Raw genomic sequence first — 20922 nt, forward strand, 5'->3', positions numbered from 1 at the left:
ATTTTCCAGCCGGCCGGAGTGGCCGTGCGGTTCTAGGCGCTACAGTCTGGAGCCGAGCGACCGCTACGGTCGCAGGTTCGAATCCTGCCTCGGGCATGGACGTGTGTGATGTCCTTAGGTTAGTTAGGTTTAATTAGTTCTAAGTTCTAGGCGACTGATGACCTCAGAAGTTAAGTCGCATAGTGCTCAGAGCCAAAGATTTTCCAACCGTTTTCGAATGGCTCCGTGACCAAGGAGAAGGTATCTGTCGTAGAGGGATGGAACGATCGGTACAATGCTCCGACCGTAGTTTAGAGATACTTTGTGAGTACGTACAAAAGTAGTGCCATGTATCTGTGACGCCTTGAAGAGTGCTGCGACATTCAATAAAAGTTCTTTCGACAGCAACAATAAAGTTTACCTCAATTTTTGAAGTTCTCTCGCACGTTTTCGTCACTTTCCAAATATTTGCGGGTACATTTTGCAATGATTGGTTAAACAAAAATGATTAAGAAAATGTAGTTTTGCCGAAATCGCTTTTAACTGAAGAAATTCAGAAAATACAAATGGTTCAAATGGCTCTGAGCACTGTGGGACTTAACATCGGAGGTCATCAGACCCCTAGAACTTAGAACTACTTAAACCTAATTAACCTAAGGACATCACACACATCTATGCCCGAGGCAGGATTCGAACCTGCGACCGTAGCGGTCGTGCGGTTCCAGACTGTAGCGCCTAGAACCGCTCGGCCACCCCGGCCGGCAGAAAAAGTTCAAAAATTTTCTGGGAGCAGCATTTAAAAAATTAATTAGTTGACTTACCTGTGGGAGCGTATCGTGACTTCCATGGCTGGCTGGTACCTTCTCTGTCTCTCCCCTTCTCTCTCATTCTGTAAATGTCTCTGTGGCGACTGTACAATTAACAAGCTATGGCGATGAATATCAATCTCCATCTTCTAAACAAACAGCCACCACCCATATGCCAACCGATACGTCTTCCTCCGGACAGCACAAACGCACACAGCCATATTCAAAGCGCATTGACACTCACTACCAGCAAGAGACTGCAAATTTTCGACGTTTTCAACAACAAATATTGTCCTTGGCCTACCCAGAGCATTTTTCTTTTAAACGTTAACAAAACGGTCACCTGTACATTTTATTTTGTACTACACATTCTACAGTTTCCACATTCGTAAGACTTAAGGAAGTCGTATAGCCGGCCGGAGTGACCGAGCGATTCTAGGCGCTGCAGTCGGGAACCGGGCGACCGCTGCGGTCGCGGGTTCGAGTTCTGCCTCTGGCATGGATGTTTGTGGTGTCCTTGGGTTGGTTGGGTTTGAGTAGTTCCAAGTTCTAGAGGACTGATGACCGCAGAAGGTAAGTCCCATAGTGCTCAGAGCCATTAGAAAAATTTTTTTGAAATCGTATAATTAAAATACTAACTCATAATGTTACAGCGTAGCACAGAGAAAATGAAAGCATTTACATAAATAGTTTCGCAAGCTACTGACAGGTGGCATTACTTTTTATGTTTACAGTATTTTCGCTTATATATTGGGAGATTTCAGAATGAGTTGTTTAAGAAAAGAAAATTCTGTTCTCCAACTATCTCGAATTTACTGTATCGTTACGCAGGCTATGTTGTATTAAAATGTGGTTACGATTGGCGTCTACCTTCTTAGTCAGTGAAATGTAAATAACGAGGTCCGACAATAGAAGACGGAAATTTGTATCAGAGGCAGGCCGACCTACTACCGTTTTGTTCATTTACATTAGTATACAGTCTACAGGGCTCTTAGTAGTCACAGGACATGCACCATCTGTCAGCAATTCCCAAAGACCGGGAGCGGACTTACTTGACCTTATGAGATGACGTGGGCAGAAGAATGTGCATACGTTGCTTTAGTCGAAAGTGCAAGGTGTTATAAATTAAAATATTAAACCGAACGAAAACTGGAATACCCAGCCAGAGGTGAGTAAGATGTTTCTCCGAGTTACTTCCTTTTTTCGGTGTAATTCGGCGAGGAGCGAGCAGTAACATTTCCCAGAGACAACTGTGCGGTCTGTGCGCTGCAGGAGGGAGACGTCGCCATGTGTTGCGGGCAGCAGCGCGGAGTGCGGGCAGGGGCGACACCTGCGACGGACCGCAACAGGACGGGCTGGCGCTCCAGTCGCCACCGAGCCCAGCTGCGTCCTGGCCAGTGGGACGCCTGCTCGCTCCTGCATCTACATCTGTGCACCACAGGCCACCTCGTGGCTTGTGGCGTAGCGTACTTTGTGAACCACTGTCGCTTCCCCACTGTCCTGGTCTGATCGCGAATGGCATGCTGCAGGGTCGACTGTCGATAAACCTCCGAAAACCTCTCGAATGTCACTTCCAAGGTCTTTTCACGACATATTTTTCAGATGAAACAGTATGTCGGCTGACAGTGGCTGTAAAAGCTTGATGAGCAACTCCGTGACATTTTCGCACTTTTAGGACGAACATAGGACGAAACGCGCATCTCTTCTGTTTATCTTCCTTTGTTTCTCTATCAGTCCTGGAATGATGAGCTTTACACAAGTTTTGGTCGAGCAAGGATTTTACAACCTATATATTTCGTGGTTGGAAGAAGTTCCGTAGATCAGTCTAAGTCGCAGTTACTTAGCTTCTCTACAGTATACATAATTCTTCTGCTTTGTTTTTGGCTTAATTTCAGCCACTTGCTAAATGTACAACTTTGGTTGTGAGAACTTATGCTGTTTTGTCAAAACTATGGATCGGCTCTGACCAGCTTTCTTTTCGCTGATACACCTTAATTCATTTCTTGATAAGTTCATGTCCTTCTCGAAAACGTTTGTTTTCGTTTAAATTCTTCGCAACAGTTGTCAAAAAACGTAATCTGTAAATACAGTGGGGAAAATCTGTGTCGATAGATGGGAAACGTGATACAGTTAAAATTAACATAGTAATTTAACGTCTCTCGGACGATGAAGTCGTGAGAGACACAGCAACACGTTTGGATTGGGGAAAGGGTGAGGAAAAAATTCTGCCCTGTCTTTTTTAAGGACTGAATATTTTTGCAGGCGATTTCCTACGACAGTAACGTATTGTTATAAACAACTGTTACAAACTCTTACTAAAACCGGAATCGGTATTGTACCGTCTTCTCGGCACGAAAAACTATCCGCTTATGAGAATCAATCGCGGTATTTACCTTAGTCATTTAGAAAAACCATTGGGCACCAAAATCAGTACGGACAAAGGGGGCTCTGAACCGCTGTCTTCCCGAATTTGAGTTCAGTGTTTTACCTTGGCTTTCAGCGCGACCTCACTTGGTCGAAACAGTTAGCTTGTTGGACTAAGAAATAGGTAGATAGATAGAGAGAGAGAGAGAGAGAACGAGAGAGAGAGAGAGAGAGAGGGAGAGAGAGAGTGAGAGAGACAGCTTCTTATTGGTTGACTTTCTTCATGCATCACTGATAATTGGTTATGTTACAATTACAGTTACTATTTTAATGAAATGACATAACACGTTGTTAGGACATTTCAATATACTCCACTCAAACAAATTATACACTTTGAGATGCAATTCACGAAACCTCTAGCCTCTTCGTAATGAGCAGTTTAAACGCTTCCCTGTTGGTTAATCAGTATAACACGCCATAAATCACGGTGTTGTCAATATACTGTTTAACAGAATAGTCCATTTTCTTCTACCACAAAAAGTGGGAGGAAAGTAGCTATCTACAATCATCACACCCAGTGATAACAATATTCATATTTATGAGTGCTTATTTGCGTTATATGATGTTACTAACTGATACGTAATTTTACATTTCCCATTGCATTTTAAGCTACAGACGCTAACACATGTTTTTATGCAACCTCTCATAAAACTTCTGCGAATGCACACAACAGTTTGGACATTTTAGTCATATTTCCTAAACGTTACAATGAACTGCTGCTTATGTTATTTCGAATTCGGTAAACAACACGATTGGCAGTAAGCTACTGATAGCAGCTATTATCTCATTTTTCTTTCTTCTGGCTCACAACAGACTGAAGAGATTGTCATTCAATGGGTCTGCAAGGTGACAACAATGGTAGCTCCAGAGAAGTATGAGAGGAACGTGTAAGATGTCTAGAGGTGGTCCTCGTAGTTTGCAATGAGATCCAGGGCTCCTGTCATTCCTGACTGCCAAACGTTTAACTACAGCGAAAGCCGCTAACCAACCCAAAGTATGCCTCTATCAAGGTAACGACTAAAACGCGCACTCAGGCTGGCCTCATAATCAAACGAAACTACCAATAAACAGTAATAATCCAATGGACCCACACTTAATCGAAGTGCCAAAAGCAGCAGGTATTCATTCCATAAGACCAGTTAATTAATATGTGCTGAACTGGCACACTTTTTGGACCAGTACTAACAGCAATTATTCATTTGCGGGACAGAAAGGAGGGATCCTGCTTTTTCACCATCTGTTACAAGACAGTTTCTGTCCACCAGATCTGACAAACGATAGAAGTAGTAAGTGGGCAGGTTGAGTGCGCTAGGGGATTATTTACTGAGCAAACCCAACTCACACACAAAAATAAGATATAAAAAATTGAATCAATAAAATTTATTCAAGCAATGAACCATAGATTATGAAATTCGTTATCATTGTTTTCAATTCTCTTCATTTCTTTATACTTTAGTATAATATTACCACCTTAAGAAATTGAAACTCCTAGTTACTTATTATTTTATTAAACCTCTCTGGCAAAATAATTTTAAATTTAGTATCAAACTTCATCCAAATTTTCTCCCCATGTCTAGTTTTTAAATGTTCACAGCCAGTAATGTAACACAATTCATTTGCTTCTAGCTAACTAATATTTTTAAAAAAACTGGAATTGCTTGCATTATTTAGCTTCTTCAATAGAGTATCCATTTATATAGTAAAAAAAACAACAATATAAAAACTTTTCGCTGAAAATTCTATGCTGAGCATCGTATGTCAAATTTTTCTTACCATATATGACTATGTAGGCAACTGTATCTTTCAAAATTTTATCATTAAAAGCGGCAGCTAATTTCATTGTAGTGTTCTGTATGGCTAACACATTCGTTATCCTAGACATATTTATAGCAAAAATGTGATAGTTTTCAATAAAACTGAAGGGATTTACATTGACATCATCATTAAATTGAGTGACTCTTAAAATCGAGCAAAGCATAATATGCTTTCAGACAATTATTTGTGGATGAAGACTCCCAAGTTCTTGAGGTAAAACTTCATTTCTTCCATTTTTCACATAGATATTTGGCAATTTAGTATGATCGAATAAAGAAGAATCAATGAGTTGATTATTTTTCCGATTAGTTTGGAAAACAACCAAAGTAAAGTAAGGCATATTAAATTCTACATCTACATCTACAACTATATCCATACTCCGCAAGCCACCTGACGGTGTGTGGCGGTGGGTACTTTGAGAACCTCTATTGTTTCTCCCTTCTATTCCAGTCTCGTATTGTTCATGGAAAGAAAGATTGTTGGCATGCCTCTGTGTGGGCTTTAATCTCTCTAATTTTATCCTCATGGTCTCCTCGTGAGATATACGTAGGAGGGAGCAATATACTACTTGACTCCTCGGTGAAGGGATGTTGTTGAAACTTCAACAAAAGCCCATACTGAGCTACTGAGCATCTCTACTGCAGAGTCGTCCACTGGAGTTTATCTGTCATCTCTGTAATGCTTTTGCGATTACTAAATGATCCTGTAACGAAGTGCACTGCTCTCTGTTGGATCTTCTCAATCTCTTCTATCAACCCTATCAGATACAGATCCCACACTGGTGAGCAACATTCAAGCAGTGGGCGAACAAGTGTAGTGTAACCTACTTCCTTTGTTTTGGGATTGCATTTCCTTAGGATTCTTCCAATGAATCTGTGTGGCATCTGCTTTACCGACGATCAACTTTATATGGTCATTCCATTTTATATTACTCCTAATGCCTACTCCCGGATAATTTATGGAATTAACTGCTTCCAGTTGCTGACCTGCTATATTGTAACTAAATAATTCTGAAGAATTATATTAATTAGTAGTATCCAGTTCAATTTTTTTCCTTCTAATATACTTATTTCAACTACTTGTGGTTCCCATAATACTGTCCTCAAGTCGATCGCCCTTGTATGGACCCTCTGTATACTCCTGCCACCCTTCTGCTTTCCATCTGAGGTCCTGATATTCATACAAATGATTCTCTTTGGGTTGTAAACACAATAAAGCCATTTACTATCTACACAGGAACTAAAGTAACTTTGTTCAAGTGACATTAAATAGTTTTCCAAAATCTCTTGATGTGAAGGAATTGAAGAAAGGCTACTTCCCTTATTTATTCAATAAACTAGAAAAGGTAAACTATCTAGGACCAATTCCTGGTACTCAATATTACTGTTTTAACACTGAATCCGAAAGATAGAGAAGCATTTCTCAAATGGCATAGTTCCAGAATTAAAGAAAAATATGAGCTCAATATGTAGAAAGACATTAATGAGTACTGTATTGTGATGTGGACGTTTTGAGAAGAAGTTGTTTGCAATTAAAAAAACAGTTACTAGAAATTGCTATCACAGATGCATTCTGTTATTTAACAATCGATGTAGTTTGTGTGGTTATATACAGACCTAAATATTTACCTGAAAATACAGTTGCTGTATTGGATAAAGAACAGAAAGAGGATTATAGTAAAGAATCCATAGCTTGGCGCAGTGGCTAGCACACTAGACTCGAATTTGGGAGGACGATGGTTCAATCCTGCATCCAGCCATCCTGAATTAGGTTTTCCGTGATTTCCCTAAATCGCTCCAGGCAAATGCCGGGATGGTTCCGGCATGGCCAACTTCCTTCCGCATCTTTCCCTAATCCGATGAGACTGATGTCCTTGCTGCCTGGTCTGTTCCCCCATCAAGCCAAGCCAGCAGTATTCAACATGCTCTTAATAGTGGTGAATTGAGAATTACAGGTACATAAGTAGATGGTTTTCATAAAGAAACTAATACTGTTTATCAGTATCATGGTTGCTTCTGGCATGGTTGTAAAAAATGTTTCACAAGTGAAATGATTGTGATTGGCTTAACTCTGTAGAGTATAAAAAACTTAAGAAATTAAAACAGTTACCTGAAATTGTTGAACCATTCAATCCAAGAGATGCTTTATATGGTGGCCAAACAAATGCAATAAAATTAAGAGCTAAAGCTGATGGTGTTTGCACAAAAATAAGACATCATGATGTATGTAATCTTTATCCAAATGTGCAATATTATGGCTATTATCCTGAGTGACACTACACAAAAATTTTTAAACCAAGATATTATTTTAAAAATGGTATGGATTAATAAAATGTAAAATGATGGCACCTAGAGGTTTGCATCATCCTTTTTTATCAATTAAAATAAAGATAGATAAAAATGAGAAAATTTGTTTCCTATGTGTGTCGAATGTGCTGAAGAACAAATAAGAAAATGCAGTGATTAAGAAAGAAGTTTAATGGAAACTTGGGTAACAGATGAAGAAAAGTTAGCAGTAGAAATGGGGAACAAAATTTTAGATGTCAATGTAGTATGGGATTTTAGAAGTAAGAGCAGCAAGTTGTTTAAAAATTATATAAAAGACTTTCTGAAAATAAAACTCGAAACCAGTCCACATAATTTCGAATCTGACGAAGAGTGTAACAAAACATTTAAGGAGAATTTGGATATTGACTCGGATTGTTACAGAAAAAAGGAAAATCCTGGAAAGCAAGCTGTTGCTAAGATATTCTTAACTTATTATGGGGAAAATTTGTGCAAAGACAAAATATGAGTAAAACTAACTATGTCACATATTTATAGGGGATTTTTGAGATACTACTGGATGATCGACTAGGTAATTTCATTGTATTATTGGTTAAATAAACTAGGAAGAAATGTTACATATTTTGACAATGATTCTGTAGTATGTACTGATGATGTCAACGTCAGTTTAGAGAAAGGCTGTATGTTGTATGAGTGGATAGGCGAATAAGTGAGACAATAAATGGATTACAAATTGGGCTTCGACTGAAAGAGTTATTATTATGAGAAAAGCGATGGAAGGTCTGTGTTGTGTTGTAAGTAAAGGGATTCACATTAAATTACCAGAATATTCAAATGCTGAATGGCGAATCTATGATAAGGCTAATAGAGAGTGAAGTGACAGAAAAGATACAGTTAGAGTACAATCACACAACTAGAGATGTTGGTACTAAAAATTTAGTCAGCAAACAGGTTAGGAAAAAATTCTCATTTCAGTATGGCAAGAGAGTTGTTTAGGCTTAGAGAAAGCTGTTGACAATGTTGGCTGGAATTCTCTCTTTCAGGAATTTAACACAATAAAACCAATAGCCGTAAATAATTAATTTGATCCCAACACTACTGAGAAAATCTTAGCTAAAAGATGAAGAAGCAAGCCAGGTCTCTATTGACCCCCATGAAAAATACAGACTAACCAGAAAAGAAATGGTGGAGATTACCTTTTATAGGGAAAACGTCAATAGCATAAGTAACATCTTGAAGGCAAAGGGTTTCTGTGTGTTTTTCTGTGTCCCTCAGACAATAGGTAGCTTTTTGTTCAATGAAAAAGACAAACAACCAGCTAGCACAAAAAGTGGAGTTTATAGAATCACATGCCATGAGTGTCACTATTGCTACATTGGACAGATGAGGAGGTCAATCTACACCAGGTTTTAAGAACACCATGGAATCTGCAGCTTGATGAAGACTGATTCAGCCTTTGCAAAACATTGCCGGAACAGCAATCACAAATACACAATAGACGTACAAGTCCTACATATAGAGGAAAAGGGTACCACACTCAACCAAATAGAAATTTTAGAAATTAAAAAACAAATGTTTATATCCCAAAATGTATTATCAAATGAGCAAGTTCAATTAAATTATTCATCTCTCTTAGATGAGATCACAGACCCAGGATAGAAGCAAAACTTTTGGCCACAATCCTTCATAGCTATAAATATCTTGGCAGATGCATAACTTTAGTCTGGCCATTGAAGTATAATTTGTGAATGTGTAATAATGTATGTGATTTGTTAAAAATGGTCATTGATGTAATTGTACATTAAGCTATGGATAGATACCTTATGAAGTTGAGGTGACTATCTTTGCCTTTTCATCGTGCTTGTTTGTGAATTATCATCTTTGGGAATCAGTTCTGTACTTGAAAATGGGCTTATAACCCAAAACCTAGGTTGTTCAATAACATTAATAATAATTTGTGAACAACACTAAAAACAGTGTTCATTTAGCTAATTTACAGTGTTTCACCAGGAACCAACAACTGAGTCAATTAAAATTAGAGAACTTAAATATTACTAAGTCACATATCAATGGTACTTATTTTACAAAATATGGCTTACTAAATAATTATTCCATCAATAGTGCAGAGATAGTTCCTCTCCCCTTTCGTGTTTTCTTTTAAATTCCTTTTATTTATCTATTAATGTTTCTTCTTTAAGTGAGAAGAAGGAAATGAGTTTTTTTATACACTGAAGTGCCAAAGAAACCAGCATAGACATGCATATTCAAATACAGACAAATACCTGTTCTCATGGGTAGGAAAAGTAGGTCTTTTTTAGGATAGATTCAGACAACAGGGTCCTTTGCCTAAACAGTATCTCTAGCAGTTTAAAAAATACTGAAACAATCACTCACAAGACAGACTTGAACACTCAAAATATCACACATACCAAAAGTCACAAAGAGAAATAAACCACTGGTAGGTGTAAGATGATGCATTTCACAGACTTAACAATCCTCCATCAAAACATTCAATCAGTAGAAAACAAAATACAGCTATTACAAGCTGAGCTCCGATCTTTGAACTGCACAGTATTTTGTGTTACTGAGAACTGATATAGAGACAAAGAAATCCAAAATGCAGTATTATCATTGTATGCAAGGGCCATCTCTTGCTGGTGAACTGCTTCAAGGGGTGGAGGATCATGCATTTATATTAGAAAAGGAACACAGTTCAAATATAGACATGACCTCAGTACAGTAAGTGGTCAATAGTGCAACAAGGGTTACTACAATGACTGCATCAGTAATAGACCATGTGACCTCAACTACTGACAGAAAAAATGTGACATAGCTGTAAAATATCGTGGACTATCAGAACATCTCTATCAAATAAAAGTAAAATCAGGCATCAAACCATTTACTAAACTACAAGCCTACAAATGACATCTATCAGAAGTGAAAATGAAAGATTTTTCAAAAGAACTAGCAACACAAAGCTGGGATGAAGTGTATAAGGAAACCAATCTGAATATGAAAGCCTCTAAATTCTCTACGTTATATAAATTGAACTTTGAAAAGGCATTTCCAGAAGTATGCATGTCGGTATCAACATCTCACAAAAACAGATGGATATCAGCAGGTGGTAAGAAGTCCTCCCAAGCACTTAAATACCTCACTTCCATAAAAAACAGTTGCAATGATCCAAAATTCTAAATTTCTATCATACATACAAAAGATCTATAGGAAGGTGCTGATTGCTGCAAAAAAATTATTTCATGACAAAATAATATATAATGCAGAGAATATAAGCAAAGCAGTCTGGGATTTTATGAAAAAAGGAATTGGGGAGAGGCAAATAAACTCAGAATAGCATACTGCTAAGGGTGGGGGATAAGTTAGTAAATGATCCACAACACTTAGCCAACTATGTAGACGAGCATTTACAAGGTATTGCATAGACATTACAGCAAGAATTTCCCAAAATAAATGTAACACCCTTCAATAATATTGCATTAAATACAATGATTTTACTTACAATCACAGAGAATGTAGTCAATAAAACTGTTCGAAAACTAAAAAATAAAAAACCAGTAGGCTTGGATGAAGTAACAATGTGTGTACTGAAACAATGCATAGAGATTATACAAGGCCCCTTAACAAATATAAGAAATGAATCCTTCACGTCAGGGACGTTTCCAGAGCAGTTAAAACAGGCAAGAGATGTACCACTTTGCTTAAGAAAGGTAATGTAGAAGATATAGAAAACTACCAGCCCATATTCCTGCTGTCCACATTCTCAAAAAGTAATAGAATTAATTATGAATGACAGATTAATGTATTAACTGAATAAATAGAATCTTTTAAACGAATCACAGTTTGGTTTCCGAAGTGGCAAAAATACGGATTTAGCCATAGTAGAATTCACAAAAGTTGTATTTGATGCTCTTGACAAAGGTGAGTGTGTTGAGGGGTTTTAACAAGAATGCTTTTACTTGTTTACTTGCCTTACTGGATTGGGTCGTTGGCTCTGGCTGAAGGCCTGTTATGAGACCCAACCTGTTAATTAAAACGGCCCCTTTACTAATTTTGATTAATATTCAATAATTAAATAGTGTTCAGGGAACTGATCACTACTAAACAAACAGGGATAGCATTGAACACATTTATTTAACAATAATCTTCCTAACATCAAAGTGAACAAAGGCATATATTTATAAGCGATAAAATCAAGCTAGTAATGGCAATGACCCATAAATTCCAAACCTAACTCTTATGGTCGGATATCTCATGTGTGCTTGTTATTTTCTACTCCCTCATCTTGTCAGACAAACCTACTTCAACTACCAAAGTTTCAGTAAAAGCGTGGGTGGAAAACTGAGCTCTAGTAATCACAGGCGTGCGTAAGATCGGATTAAATGCCGAAGCTGAGCATCACGTTACCAAATGCAGCGTCGTGGACAGGTCAGCAAGCTGCCGATGGCGTCTGCGTCGTCGAGGAGCCTCAATTGCAACAAAATGAATTCATTTTCGCGAACAGGCTTCCTGTTCGTAAACTCCTACTCCAAAGGTAATTCTGCTTTCTTTCCAATCGTCTCACACTCGTTAAGACGGGACTCACCAACCCAAAGGCGGAATCCAGTAACGTCTTTAATAAAGTGTGGCTCAAGGAAATTGCTCTGCTCCTGTATGCTTCCTGTGAGACAGTATTCCCAACCGTAATTAGCGAAATCAGCCTGTCTTTAACAGTAAAACATGACAGTACCCCTAACTGAAAGCCGGCCGAAGTGCCCGAGCGGTTCTAGGCGCTTCAGTCTGGAACTGCGCGGCAGCTACGGTCGCAGGTTCGATTCCTGCCTCGGGCATGGATGTGTGTGATGTCCTTAGGTTATTTAGGTTTAAGTAGTTCTTAGTTCTAGGGGACTGATGACCTCAGATGTTAAGTCCCATAGTGCTCAGAGCCATTTGAACCCTAACTGAATAATAGTTTCAGTTGCAGCTGGCAGACTTATTCAAAGTTCTGGACAGCACACTGGAAAGAATTTACTTTCCTACAGCAGAGCCGAAAGCACGACGTCCACTCGCTACAGGAGCTAAGACGGTTCTCTTCGATAACAGCTCCAAAAGCTTCCCTCTGCAAAAATCAGCTTCCCCACGCTGTTATTTGAGCTGGCCAATCCCGTGGCTCTAGACCAGCACAGATCGCTCCCACTATTATTTCCTGGGTCCTTCGAGCCAATTAAAACATTCTGCGCCTTGCTGCGCCTAGAATGTTCTGGAACAAACTGAAACTCCGTTCAAAATTGAACCCACCAATCGTGTCTCTCTGTTCGCCCTCGCGCGGAAAAAGGTCATTGCACTAGCTTAACAGAGTCTCTTAGAAAGCCCCAGAAAACGTTAAGATTCGTGGGAAGGCTCCCTTAGGCGCCAGCTCGTCTCGACATAGTGGCGTCGGCGTAACGCCCAGCGCCAACGAGGCGCCGTCCCTCGAAGGCCTGCCTGTGTTGTCCACGCAGTGGGTGCCTACCTGCTCCGGTGGCGCGTCTCCCCCAGTGGCACGCTTTCGCATGCCGACTCGTAATGGTCGGTTGTAAACTTCCGCACCCCTCTGCCCTGCCTTTGAGCAGTGCCGCTCGTCCGTTCCAGCCAAACTCCGTGAAAATATCACCTGAACCCCAACTTCATGCAGCATGCGAATTTCTTGAAGTTAATACGCGTCTTATGCCGTCTGATACCCCCTATATTAATTTCAGTAGGCTGATTGCCTGATAAATAACATAATAACCGATATCTAACTCGTCTTTGCAACAATTATTATAATACAGTAAGGTGCAAAATACTGCTACCTGAAAAAGCTACTACTACTACCACTACCACTACTACTACTACTACAGAATACAGCACTGCGGGTGGCAACGCGTATATAAGCAAGTGTCTGGCACAGGTGTTAGATCAGTTACTGCTGCTACTATGGGAGGTTATCAAGATTTAAGTGAGTTTGAACATGGTGTTATAGAAGGCGCTCGAGCAATAGGACATACGATTAGAATCTCCGAGGTAGAAATGAAGTGGGGATTTTCCCACACGACCATTTCATGAGAGTACCGTGAATATCAGGAATCCGGTAAGACATCAAATGTCCGACATCACTGCGGTCGGAAAAAGATCCTGCAAGAACGGGGCCAGCGACGACAGAAGAGAATCATTCAACGTGACAGAAGTGCAACCCTTCTGCAAGTTGTCACAGATTTCAGTGCTTGGCCAGCCATAAGTGTCATCGTGCGAACCATTCAACGAGACACCATTGCTATGGGCTTTCGGAGCGGAAGGCTCAAGGGTGTACCCTTGATGACAGCACAACACAAAGCTTTACGCCTCGCCTGCACTCGTCAACACTGACTTTGGACTGTTGATGACAGGAAACATGTTGCCTGGTTGCACGAGCCTTGTTTTCAATTGTATCGAGCGGATGGATGTGTACGGGTTGGGAGACAACCGAATGAATCCATGGATCCTGCTTGTCAGCAGGGAACTGTTAAAGCTGGTGGCGGCCCTGTAATGACGTCGTGTGTCTGCAGTTGGAATGATATGGGACACCTAGTACTTCTAGATATGACTCTGACAGGTCACACGCACATAAGCAACCTGTCTGATGAACTGCATCCATTCATGTCCATTGTACATTCCAATGGACTTGAGAATATTCAGCAGGACAATGTGAAACCCCACAGAGTGGCTCTAGGAACACTCTTCTGAGTTTAAACACTTTCGCTGGCCATCACACTCCCCAGACACCAACGTTATTGAGCATATCTGGGAGGTCTTGCAACGAGATGTTCAGAAGAGATCACCACCCCTTCGTTCTCTCACGGATTAAATGGCAGCCGTGCAGTATTCATGGCATCAATTCCCTTCAGCACTACTTAACGCATTAACTCATTAGTCAAGTCCATGCCACGTCGTGTTGCGGAACTTCTGCGTATTCACGGGGGCCCTACACAATCTTAGGCAGGTGTACTAGCTTCTTTGGCTCTTCAGTGTATGTTCCGTATTTATGAATACATACAATTTTAATGTTACGTCAAGAAGTGAAGCCAATGACCTTAAGCAAAAAATGAAAAAATTAAAAATAAAATAAGAAAGAAAAAGTTGGTAGAACCTGTGAAAGAAAAGTTTCCGGATTCGAGTCTCAGCCTGACAACAATTTTCGTCAGGCAGAAAGTTTCAGTTCAGCGCACACTTCGACGGAGTGGGGGAGTTCATTTTGGTTTGAATATCTGTTTGTGCGCTGTGTTCAGCTTATTTGGGGAAATGATTTACCTGATAAATGGTTCAAGTGGCTCTGAGCGCTAGAGAGTTTAACATCAGAGGTCATCAGTCCCCTAGAACTTAGAAATACTTAATCCTAACTAACCTAAGGACATCGCACACACCCATTCCCGAGGCAGGATGCGAATCTGCGACCATAATAGTCGCACGTTTCCGGACTGAAGCGCCTAGAACCACTCGGCCACCGCGGCCGGCTACCTGATAAAAGAAAGTCAACTCTTTCGTCCACCCCACCGTACGTTTTGAAAATTCTGCAGGGAATAAAAGCTCCCTGGTTTCTTATAAGATGTTACTGGTGTCAAAAAATTGTTTCGATTACTATTATAGTGTTCATGTTGCTATTTACTTAACTATCTTAAGGTCTGAGAAACTTGATTCTTTGTTGGTGCAGAAGTGAGCGCGTCTGGTACAAAGACTTTTCAGTCAGTACCAGTATAACTTGATTCTTTAATTGTTGTAGAGTGAGCATGTGTGGTATAAAGACTTTTCACTCTGTATCAGTATTGTGTCAGGTTGTATTGTAACATTCTGTACTTTGGGCAACAGATTACAATCACGACAATTACTAAATAAATGCATTCCTCAACAAAAATTACAGAAAAAAATCGCCACACCAAGAAGGAGTAGTGTGACATAAGTGAAAATTGTTAGGCGTATTTCTACATCTGAAACATACCGCAGTCGCATAACAGTGGCGCTAGTAGCGACATATAGCGGATACGAATGAGGCTTATTTTGAACACACTCTCTAACGGTCGTGAGCGCTAGATATCTTTGAAATTGAACGTGGTGGGTTAATGTTGGTCAAGAATGCCTTTGAGGCGAAAGAGACGCCATTATCACCACCTCACTGTGCCTGAACGAGGTCGTGTAATAGTGCTACGAGAAACTGGATGTTCGTTCTCTAGTATTATTTAATATTTTGGTAGGAATGTAGCCACTGTAAATGATTCTTGGTAGGGGTGGTCACAAGAATGTACGGTAGGAAGTAAACCGGGCTCGGGAAATCCGCGTGGCACCACCGGAAAGGAAGACGATCGTGTTCTACGTACTTAGTCTGCAGCAGAAATTTCAGCAGCATTTGGCACAATACTGACACATTAAACTGTTACAAACCGGTTACTTCAAGGACAGATGCGAATCAAACGCTTTGTAGCGGGCATTCCACTGACCCAAACCGCCGCCATTTACTACTTCGGTGCTGTAACGCGAGAGCTAATTGGATGATGATGATGTGTGGCTTGTGAAGTTGTCAACTGCGCGGTCATCAGCGCCCTTACGAAGTCCCAGTTTTTACACTGTCCAATCGAGCCACTGTCACAAATGATGATGATGATGATGATGATGATGATGATGAAATGATGAGGACAGCACAAACACGCAGTTCCCGGGCAGAGAAAATCTCCAACGCGGCCGGGAGTCGAACCCTGGAACCCGCGATCCAGAAGCAGCAACGCTAGCCACTAGACCACGAGCTGCAGACAGGTCATTGGAGGGTAGGATGGAGGTCTGTTATGTTTTCTGATGAACGCCGGTTCTGCCTCGGTGCCAGTGACGGCCGCTGTTGGTCAGGAGGGGGCCAGTTGAGTTCCTGCAATGTACGTATGTGTGTGCTAGACGCACTGAACCTACACCTGGAGTTATGATCTGGGGTGCGATTTCGTATGACAGCATGAGCATTCTCGTTGTTATCCCACGAACCCTGACTGCAAATTTGTAGGTCAACCTGGTGATTCGATCTGCTGTGCTGTCATTCATGAACAGCATTCAAGGGGGTGCTTTCCAACAAGTTAATGCTCTCGCGCACATAGCGCTGTTGCAAATGAACATGCTATTCAGAACGTCGACATGTTGCCCTGGTCTGCTCGATCATCAGATATGTCTCCAACCGAGGGCGTATGGCAAATCATCGGAGAACTCCAGTGTCATCCACAAGAAGCAATAATCGCCCTGTATTGATTGGTTCAAATGGCTCTGAGCACTATGGGACTCAACTGCTGAGGTCATTAGTCCCCTAGAACTTAGAACTAGTTAAACCTAACTAACCTAAGGACATCACAAACATCCATGCCCGAGGCAGGATTCGAACCTGCGACTGTAGCGGTCTTGCGGTTCCAGACGCCCTGTATTGAATGACCAAGTGCTACAGGCATGGAACACATCCCACCACCTGACATCTGGCACGTGTACGACATAAAACATGCGTGGTTCGCGTGCTTAAATCCAACATTCTCGCTGTTAGACCGTTTATTGATGTACCAGTGCTTCACATCTGCTATGCCTATCTCGCGCTTACATTAACCTATGCTCTTGCAATGATAATCACTTAAATTTTACCTAGACAAATTTATTTCCGAAATAGCATTACTGTACATTAATATTTTATCGGTACTATGATGTTTTTTTCCTATTGGTGTATTTCGATCATATATTTATTGTAATTTAGGGCCACATGACTTATTAATTAATTAATTAAAATTGCTTCTGCTGAATTTGCAACCGTAGTTGCGTATTCCCACATGACCCATTTTCTTTTCATTATCTGTAGGAATAAAGAAGTTAGCAAAATATATCAATAGATTTGGAAAGCGATGTATGGCAAACTGACTCGTAAGTCAAGGCCCCTGAACAAATAAATATTTTTCTGAGCATAGAGTACAGAACTATTAATGGTTGATAGTGCCACTTCAGTAAAGACAAAAGAAGTGTTACTCCAGAGTTTAAATTTCGGTTGCTGGAACTGTTAAGTGCATTAATATGGCACAGCGGGGATGATAAGAATAACGAAAGAGGACACTAGCAACTATGTGTACGAATATGTGAGAAAATGGTTTGAACATTAAGAACTAATGGCATACTCTACACTTCCAAATATGTCCTAGAGTGGCACTTGAGCAATGAACGTAATTGGTTACAAGTACGCAGCAGGTACAGTAGTAATTTCCTAGCACTTCGAGAATGGCATTACTTCTGCAACATCTGACAGACCCTATAAATGAAGTGTAAATACCTGAACTATCTTAAGGTGAAATCATGGACACTTGTGTTTGTAGAACTGGGGGTAGGATTTAATGTCATTTTGAAATTTTAATCTGACTATTTTACAGAACATATTTTCAACGTGTTTCGGTAGTTACAAACTGTTACATAATGTGCCAACAGTAGTAAAACATAAATATTACTAGGAGCGTCAGTTCCATTTGTGAGAATGAACATATGTGAGGTACATTACAGTCCTATCGGATACATGATATGCTTGCCTTTCTTCCGGTGTTGTCTTTAACCCGCTGATAGTTGCGAGGCGCCGGCCGCGGTGGTCTAGCGGTTCTAGGCGCGCAGTCCGGAACCGCGCGTCTGCTACGGTCGCAGGTTCGAATCCTACCTCGGGCATGGATGTGTGTGATGTCCTTAGGTTAGTTAGGTTTAAGTAGTTCTAAGTTCTAGGGGACTGATGACCGCAGTAGTTGAGTCCCATAGTGCTCAGAGCCATTTGAACCATTTGAAGTTGCGAGGCCGCCGGCAGACGTCACAGAGATGGGCGCCAGCTGCTTTCCTCACGCTCCACTATGTTTGGCACCGTATATCAGTAGATCGTGTGTAAAGTTGCAACGTTAAAAACGTTAAATAAGATAGTGTATTAGACTTCCTGAACATCGGCGTCGACTCCGCCTGGGAATGCAAATCAATTCACAGCACTGCATTACACACTAATCCATGATAGTTTTATATCAACCATTTATTTCTAAATTCACAACATCAAAAACACAATCTGGCTGTGAGATGTGTATATATATTCATCTGCAATGTGTCCAGATGGGATTTGTCGCAGCAGTCCTGAGCAACGTCAATACATGGTGGAACGTCACTTTGCTGGGATGCAGTATTGAATCTGTTGTGACACATAGCCGATGAGATTAGCCCGACAGTCCCGGTCCTTATTGTCCTGCTCTTCAATGGCAGTTCTACGTAAGTCGCGCAGAGTACGTGGTCTGTGTCGATGTAAGAAGCAGCTCTATTCAGTCTATCGCACACACGTTCGACTGGCTTCACGCCCAGATAACAGGCAGACCACTCCATTTTGGTGATTGTAGCATGCTGAAGGAACGTTTTCACGAGTACGGCCCGATGAACAAGCGACTTATCAGCCATGTAGGTGGAATTGTCTCCAAAAAGTTGGCGATACGGTCCCAATATTGGTATCTGAATCTCTTACCTGTACTACACAGAGCAGTAGATTGCCCTCAGTAACTTTATAGAGATTTGGATTGGCCACATGTAATGCCACCCTAGAACGTCACTGCAACACCACTTTGTAATGCATATGGGACACAGTGTTGGAGGCGTTGGGTATTACCGGGTTGTCTACAAACACACTGTCTGCGATTATGAGGGTACAAAGAGATCCGAGTTTCGTCGACAAAAAACACCCGTCGCCACTCCCGAGACGTCCATTCTGCACGATTTCTTGCCCATCTGTAGTCGAGTCGATGATGTGGTGTACGACGTGGTGTTCGCCGTGGTCCTCTGGAATCGAGATTCGTACCGTGCAAATGTGTCATAACAGTTTGGTGCAAAACGTGACGCCTCGTGGCCTCTTCGAACGCTGAATTCATTTCTGGAGCACTCATCCGACGGTTCCTTTGACTGAAAACTCATAGATATCGATCATCTTGTGCGCCTGTCGTACGTGGACGTCCTGAGCTGTCAAAGTCCTCAACACTTCCCCTCAACTGCGACTGATTCCATATCCGTACCACACTATTTTCACTCCGATACGCACGTCGAGCGACTTTCCAAGCTGATATGCCCTCTATGCATAACGTGATGATGCGGTCCCCATTATGGTTTGTGATAGTTCTTCGTGGCGTGGTGTTCACTCTAATTTTCCACTGAGGTCTCCCATGCATCCCTACTGATGCTTTACTTTCAACGGAAATGCTGCAGTCATTCGTTTTTGTCGTTCTGTAGGTACAAACAACATCAGGGATTGCCTTCCTATCGGTACAGGAGGAATTACAATAGTAACACACATCACAGCGTATCGAGGTGATGCATTTTCTGTATTTATTTATTTATTTTTTATTCGTGCAAGATGTACTAAACGCAGTGGACGCTATTTTGTCGAAAATTTGCATTCTGAGACCATGGCTGTAATACTGCGAAGTTTATAATCGAAACAACCACCAGCCTCAAGTATGGTTTAACAATGTTTATTTTTATCAGGGTTAACTGACAGCTTGTAATCTCGGACGGACGAACGATATCAGGCGCGAATCTCTGCTGTGTTTGCCTGCTGTCTCGTGACAGTGAGCTCTTTAATGAGTGTGCCTTAAGCCTTAAATCACAAAGTTATCTAGAGTGGGCGTTCCGTAGACTACATTCGTTACCCGAATTACATAGGTAACAAAAGTTGTCGAAGAACTTAAGCAAAATACGGGCACCTACATTTCAGTTAACAATGGCTTCAGAGTGCCCAGCGATGCAACTTCTTCAGAATCACAATACAGCCCTATTTAACAATGTGATACTCAAGTAAATTGAAAGATTTATCGGTGTTTTATATGCTATCGATTTCGAGGATATTAGAGACACAAAACAGAAATGAGAGGCAGAGGATCTTCCCTGCGATAGGGGACTAAAGAAATCTCTGAAATACTGTGACGTTGTAACTTAATTTTCTGTACAGATTTGGGTGATACTTTCCGTCATATGGACAGTAGCGATTGTACTTTGGATTATGAACAAATATGAAAAAACAGGTTTTTGTACCTCGAAGTATTTTTACTACAAAACGCAGTGACTAAATGCTGAGGGCCGGTTAGTCTCATAAGATGGTGGTTTTGACGCTGGAAGGCGTCCTTCGGAGTCCCAGTGCGCCGGCTCTCCGTGCCTCTCGGTCTGGCCGTCCATCTTGTGCTGACGCCCGGCGCTTTTTCACAATTTCCGTGACCACCCCTCTCCCCGGCAGCTCGCGACGTCCGCCCCCACGCCGTCACCATTCCCTGCGGACGAGAACTGCACCTCCCTTCCCCTCGCCCCCCCCCCCCCCCTGCCCCGTGCCATCCCTCTGCGGCCCCGACTCCTGTGGTGACAGCGAACGCCGCGGCGAGAAAAATTAATTGCGACATTATCTGGCGCCGAGTTTACCCCGGAGTGCCACTTAGTGCCACGGCGCGCCATCAGCGAGATGAGCCCTCGGCCCCGGCGGGGCGGCGCAACGAGACACGCCTAGACCACTTTGCAGTGGCCGACTCCCGCCGCAGAGCTGTCCCAGCTCTGTCAGTGACACAAGGCGTGCGTTAAAA

This window comes from Schistocerca nitens, chromosome 5 (assembly GCF_023898315.1).
Source record: "Schistocerca nitens isolate TAMUIC-IGC-003100 chromosome 5, iqSchNite1.1, whole genome shotgun sequence".
NCBI lineage: Eukaryota > Metazoa > Arthropoda > Insecta > Orthoptera > Acrididae > Schistocerca > Schistocerca nitens.